We start from the raw sequence: 6,904 nt of genomic DNA, 5'->3' as shown, positions 1-6,904 counted from the left end.
TCCTCTGGAAAGAACAGGAAGTACACGTATTCACTGGGTCTTTTTAAGCCTTTCTCTTCCTGTTTAGTAGTTACAGACTCAACCTCTGACCTTAAACAAGAATACAGGTATGTTTTGAATGTTAACTCTGCCATTTATTGGTAATAACATCGTGAATATTGAACTCTTCTCTAAGCCTCAGTTCCCTCATCTTGACAATGTGAACAAATAAGAATCAAATATGATTTTGGTCTTGAAGCACTTAAAACATAGTCTCAAGCCGGGCGTGGTGGTGCATGCCTTTGATACCAGCACTTGGGAGGCAGAGGCAGGCGAATTTCTGAGTTCGAGGCCAGCCTGGTCTACAAAGTGAGTTCCAGGATAGCCAGGGCTACACAGAGAAACCTTGTCTCGAAAAACAAAAAACAAAAACAAACAACAAACAAAAAAACATAGTCTCAAGCTACTAGACATCTTGTGATGATACTTTTGTGATATAGTCTTACTATGTTGCCTTGGCTGGACTGGAACTCTCCCTGTAGAGCAGACTCTCCTTTAACACAAAAAGTTCTGCCTGCCTCTGCCTCCTGAATTCTGGGATTAAAGTCCTATGCCACCACAACTGGTCCATGATATCCTTGTAAAAAGGGGGGAGGCACATGCCTTTTATCTCAGCACTCAGGAGACAGAGATAGGCAGATCTATGAGTTTGAAGCTAACCTGGTCTACAGAGCAAGTTCCACGACAACCATGGCTACAAAGAGAGATACTGTCTTTAAAAAATAGATATTTTGGGGCTGGTGAGATGGCTCAGTGGGTAAGAGCACCCGACTGCTCTTCGGAGGGTCCAGAGTTCAAATCCCAGCAACCACATGGTGGCTCACAACCATCCGTAACGAGATCTTGCGCCCTCTTCTGGAGTGTCTGAAGACAGCTACAGTGTACTTACATATAATAAATAAATAAATCTTTAAAAAAAAAAAAAAAAAATAGATATTTTATGTCTCTGTGTGTGAGTATATTGTGGCCTGTGCACCACATGCTTTCCTGATGCCCAAGGAGGTCAGACGAGGGTGTCAAATTCCCTGGAACAGGGGATAAAAATGGTTATAATCCCCCATGTTTGTGCTGTGACTCAAACCCAGATACTGTACAAGAACAGGGAGTCATGGAGGCCTGGAGAATTGGTTCAGCCATTAAGAGCACCGACTGCTCTTCCAGAGGACCTCAGTTCAATTCCCAGCATCCGTAGAGTGGTTCACAACAGTCTGTAACTCCAGTCCCAGGGCATGCCACATCCTCTTCTGACCACGAGGCATGCATGTGGCTCATACTCATCAGGCAAAACACTCATATGCATAAAATAATAAGGTGCTGAGAATGTGAAAACATGTGCTTCATTTGAGCATAGGGATAGACACAACCTGAACATAAAGGAAAAAATGTGCTGCATGCACATCCTTTATCCCATTACTCAGGAAACAGAGGGAATCAGCTCTCCATGAGTTCTAGGCCAACCTGATCTACACAAGACTGCCAGGACTAGATACTGTATCAAAAATTAAAAAAAAAGCCAAAGAAAGGAGGAGCTAGAGAAATGGCTTAGAGGTTAACAGTGCTTATGATCTTCTGCTCTTGCAGACGCTCAAAGTTTGGCTCCCAGAGCCCACACCCACAGCAGGCTGCTCACAGCTACCTCCAACTCCAGCTCCAAGGGATCCAACTGGACTTCACTGGCACCTACACTCACATGCACATACCCACACACATGCACACAATGAAAATAAAAGTAAATCTTTCTTAGAAAGAAAGAAGAGGGCTAGAGGCATGGCTCAGTGGTTAAGAGCACTGACTGCTCTTCCAGAGGTCCTGAGTTCAAATCCCAGCAACCACATGGTGGCTCACAACCATCTGTAATGGGACTGAATGCCCTCTTCTGGTCTCTCTGAAGACAGCTACAGTGTACTCATATACATAAAATAAATAAATAAATCAAGAAAGAAAGAAAGAAAGAAAGAAAGAAAGAAAGAAAGAAAGAAAGAACAGATTGTCAAGATGGCACTTGCACGAAGCCTGATGACCTGAGTTTGATCCCCAAGAGGACAGACTGCCAAATGTTATGCTCTGAGGTCCACATGCACCTGCATTCACACACACACACACACACACACACACACACACACACCACCACCACCACCAACAACAACAACAACAACTACTACTACTACTACTACTACTAATAATAATAATACAATTTGTTTTATTTGGATTTATTTTTATATTTGTGTGTGTGTACAAATACCTAGAAGAGGTCATTTGATATGATCCCCTGGAGCTGGAGTTACAGACAATTTTGAGCCACCTGCCTCAGATACTGGCAATCAAAGGCTGGTATTCTGAAAGGTTAGGAAGTATTCTTAAATATTGAACCATCTCTCTGGCTCATTTTTAAAAAATATATAAGAAAGGTATATATTTGGCAGTGGAAATGAAATAAAACTGACCAAGACTTACCATAAAGATACTATTTCGTCAAATGTGGTAGCACACAACTTTAAGTCTAACACTGGGAAGGCAGAGGTAAACAGATCTCTGAGTTCAAGGCCAATTTTTTTTTAAAGATTTATTTATTATTATACGTAAATTCACTGTAGCTGTCTTCAGACACCCCAGAAAAGGGCATCAGATCTCATTATGGATGATTGTGAGCCACCATGTGGTTGCTGGGATTTGAACTCACGACCTTCAGAAGAGCAGTCGGTGCTCTTAACTGCTGAGCCATCTCTCCAGCCCTCGAGGCCAATTTGATCTACTTCATAAATTCCAAAATTACTACTTCTTCCCCACAAAGGTACTAAAGAATATTGAGAAAAGTATTGTAGTGTGAGCCTGTGTAAGAAAGTGAATCTTCACCAGCTGTAATAGATTTCAGTGCTTCCATTTTTCTTTTTGTAGCAATGGTTCTATCTAGGTTTAGGTGGGTGCTGCTGCTGCTGCTGCTGCTGTTTGAGACAGTCTTACTTCCAGTAGCCCAAGCTGACCTGCTGCTACTTGCTATGTAGCAGAGACTGGCTTCAAACTCATGATTCTCTGCCTCTACTCTCGAGTGTTGGGATTACAGGCATGAATCACTGTGCCTAAGGAATTCCTTTTCCTTTGAACTCAGGTGCCTTGGTGACACACATGCCATTTTTAAAAAGCCTATAGCATCTGGTGTTCCCATGTCTATCATTCTTGATGATCGAAAGCTGACACCCACTTCTTGTCTACCTGTACAACAGATCTTGTAGCCCTTACTACGCACATTAAGTTTGTTCCTACTGCCTTTGCCTCTGGGAAACTCATTCATTCTTGAACTTTTGGCCCACAACTAAATGCTACACAAGCTTTCCTGTGCCTTGTCCCTTAAGTTTGATACCCTGTAACACAGAAGCAGGAACCACATGGAAGGCAGCCTTCTGGCAGAGTTTGAAAAAGGAGCACTCTGTGAATCTTTGAGGATTGACTGATAAATACTTTGTCATGAGGGGTAATGTGATCCATAGGTGTCCTTAAATCTTGCCTACCAGGCTGCCTACTAATCCTCCCCATTCCACTGGTCAGACCAACTACCTATGTGATGATGCCAAGGCTTCTCAATGGCCATCTTCTCTCTTAGACATTTATTGCTTTGTTAGTTTTTCGAGACAGGGTATCACTGTGTAGCTCAGGCTGGCCTCAAACTTGTAGTAATCCTCCTGACTCAGCCTCTGAATTGCTGGGATTACGGAAATAAATCACCACCCCCAGCACAAGAATTTCTAAATATTTGGAAATCAAAGATCATGTTTTGCCATGTCTTCCACATGCCCCAGACTAGAGCCTCCAACATTAATAGCATTGTGAAGGCACATAGTTTTGCTCCTACAGATATCTCTGTCTCTCTGTCTGTCTCTCTCTGTCTGTCTGTCTGTCTGTCTGTCTCTCTCTCTCTCTGTATGTATGTATATGTATGTGTTCATATATATTCCTGTCTCTGTTGTTTCTCATTGAACTGCAAGAAGTACTGAAAAAAATGTGTTGCCCATATTGTGAAAGACAGATAAAAACCTGGAATTTGGATTATTTTCAAAATCCAAATTATGAATATTCTGTCTTCAGTACACATCCAGTCTATACCTTTACACCAAATTTCCTCAAAACTTAATATCCATCATAGTCACCAAGAGATAGGAAGGGGAAGCTGGTAACATTTCAGATTGTTGGCACAAGGTATACCTTTGGTGGTAAAACATTTGCTTAACATGTACCAGGCTCTGGTTTTGAAACTCAGCACCAAAACAATTCTGATTCCAAGGCCCTCCTCTCCCTCACTGTTGCGTTGACTTGGTCTCAGATGATGCCTCCTATTCTACATTTCTAAAATTCCCTATGATCAGTGGGGGTTTTAGTTCAGGCTTTTTGTTTGATTTTGTTTTGTTCTGTTTTGTTTTGTTTTTGTTTTGTTTTGTTAGAAATCAGGCCTCCTCATGCATCCCAGGCTCTAGATAGCTAAGGAGTGACTTGAACTTCTTATCCTCCTGCTTCTGCCTCACAAGTACTGGGATTGTGGGCAAAAGCCACCGTACTTCCTTTATGGGGTACTTGGAATTGAACTCAAGACTTCCTGCATGATAGGTAAACAATCAACTCAGGTACATCTCCAGCTGTGTGTGTATATCTGCGAGGGTGCATGCATGCATGCGAGCGTGTGTGTATATCTGCGAGGGTGCATGCATGCATGCGAGCGTGTGTGTGTGTATGTGTGTGTGTGTGTGTGTGTGTGTGTGAAGAACCTTGGGTGTTGTTTCTCAGAGGCTGTCTACCTTGGTTTTTTGTGACAAGACCCTAACCTAAAATGTGTCGATTAGGTTAGACTAAGCCTCCCTAGTACTAGATCTACTAATACAAACTGCCACATTCAGCTTTGTTAGGTGGGTTCTGGGGACTGAACTTAGGTCCTCATACCCCTATGGCAAGCACTTCACTGACTGAGTTATCTCTTCTCCACCTTTACAGGAGTTAATTTTTTTTTTTTTTTTTTACTTTTTTGTTTGGTAAGCCTGTCTGTCCTGGAACCTACTCTGTAGACCAGGCTGGTCTCAAACTCAGAGATTCATCCACTTCGTTCTGTCTCCCAGGTGCTGAGATTAAAGACATGTGTCATCTGTGTTGGTGGCTCAACGAAGTGGCTCTTCAGGCCCTGCTCCTCTTAGCCTCTGACCAGTACCATTAAGTTGTTTTCTGTTGATGTGGATTCCTGTCCTTGGTATTTCATGATAACCTTTTACCTTAGATTTCTTTCACTTATCATGTTTTTAATATCCATCCATGTTGGAGTTTGTGTCAGTATTCATTCTTCTTTTGAAAGTATGTGTATACATGTATGTCTGTGCATGCGCATTCAGATGCCTGAGGAGGCCAGAAGTGTCAAATCCCTTAGAACTGGAATTACAGATGATTCTGAGTGGCAGGATATGAGCTCAGAGAACTGAACTTGAGTCCTCGGGAAGAGCAGAAATCATTCCTACCCTCTGAGCTACCTCTCCAGCCCCCAGTATTTCATTCTTTAGAGTTTCCTATACCTGAGTCTGGCTTTGAACACCTGATCCTCCTGCCTCTACCTCCTATGTGCCGGGATTACAGGCTTGCTCAGGTTTTTTTTTTTTTTTTTTTTTTTGGTTTTTGTTTTGTAGCCCAAGCTAGTTTTGAACCCCGTGGGATTCTCTTGCCGTCATGTCTGGCTTTCATAGTGTTGTTTGACTTTGTTTTTGTGTGTTCAGGCATGTGTTTGTTGTATGCTTGTGTGTTTGGGTGCAACGTGTACATGTGTCCAATTCTTTGGAGTTTTTTTGTTCGCTTGGTTTTTTGTTTTGGTGGGTCACTGCCATGCCAGCCCCATATAATGACCGCACACTTTGTGGTTAGTTGTCACAATTCTCTGTAACCCAGTAAAATCAAAAGTCTAGAAGCAGCCAGGTGTGGTGGCTCATGCCTTTAATCCCAGCACTCAGGAGGCAGAGGCAGGTGGACTTCTGAGTTCGAGGCCAGCCTGGTCTACAAAGTGAGTTCCAGGACTGCCAGGGCTACACAGAGAAACCCTGACTCAAAAAACAAAAAACAAACAAACAAACAAAAAAAGTCTAGAAGCTTATAAATCAATCAGTTAGATTTTTTTTTTCGGTTTTTCTTTTTTCTTTTTTTTCTTTTTTTTTGTATCTCATTTCATAAAATCTAGTGAAATTATACATAAACTTGCTGGCGTTAAGTAGCTTTAGTGTACCAGCTTAGCTTTGAAGAAATTTTATAACCTTGTTTCTGTCATTTTTTTGGTGGGGAGTGGGGCAGAATCTTGCTATGTTACAGTTAGTGGCTTGATATTTACTATATAGCCCACCCTGGCCTTGAATATGAGGTAATCCTGTCCTTCTTCCTGAGTTCTGGGATTAATGGTATATACCACCAAGCCAAGATATTGATTGATTGATTGATTGATTGACTGATTGATCGATTTAGGGAAAGGGTCTCCATAAGTAACCAAGGCTGGATTCATGCATTAGCCTCTAGGAAGCTGAAATTACAGGCATGAGCCAACCCTGCAAATGTGATAAACTTTAAATAGGAAATTAACTATTACTTAAAATATATCCTGTTTAAATAGTCAAGCATGAATGAAGGATTTAGGAGTACAGACTTGAACCAGATGACATAGATTCCAATTTTGATTTAAAACTTACGAGGGCCAGGTGTGGTGTTCCATGCCTTTAATCACGTAAAGGTAGAAAGAGAACCAACTCACAAAGTTGCCCCATGAGCTCCACATGTGCTCCATGGCATGTGCACCCCTGTAGCAGGATCTTCCCTGTCCAATTAATCTAATTATTAATACCATAAGAAGCCTATGATT

The sequence above is a fragment of the Mus caroli genome, unplaced genomic scaffold (assembly GCF_978045245.1).
Source record: "Mus caroli unplaced genomic scaffold, Mus_caroli_1 scaffold_5, whole genome shotgun sequence".
Lineage (NCBI taxonomy): Eukaryota > Metazoa > Chordata > Mammalia > Rodentia > Muridae > Mus > Mus caroli.
This window is presented reverse-complemented; position numbering follows the sequence as displayed.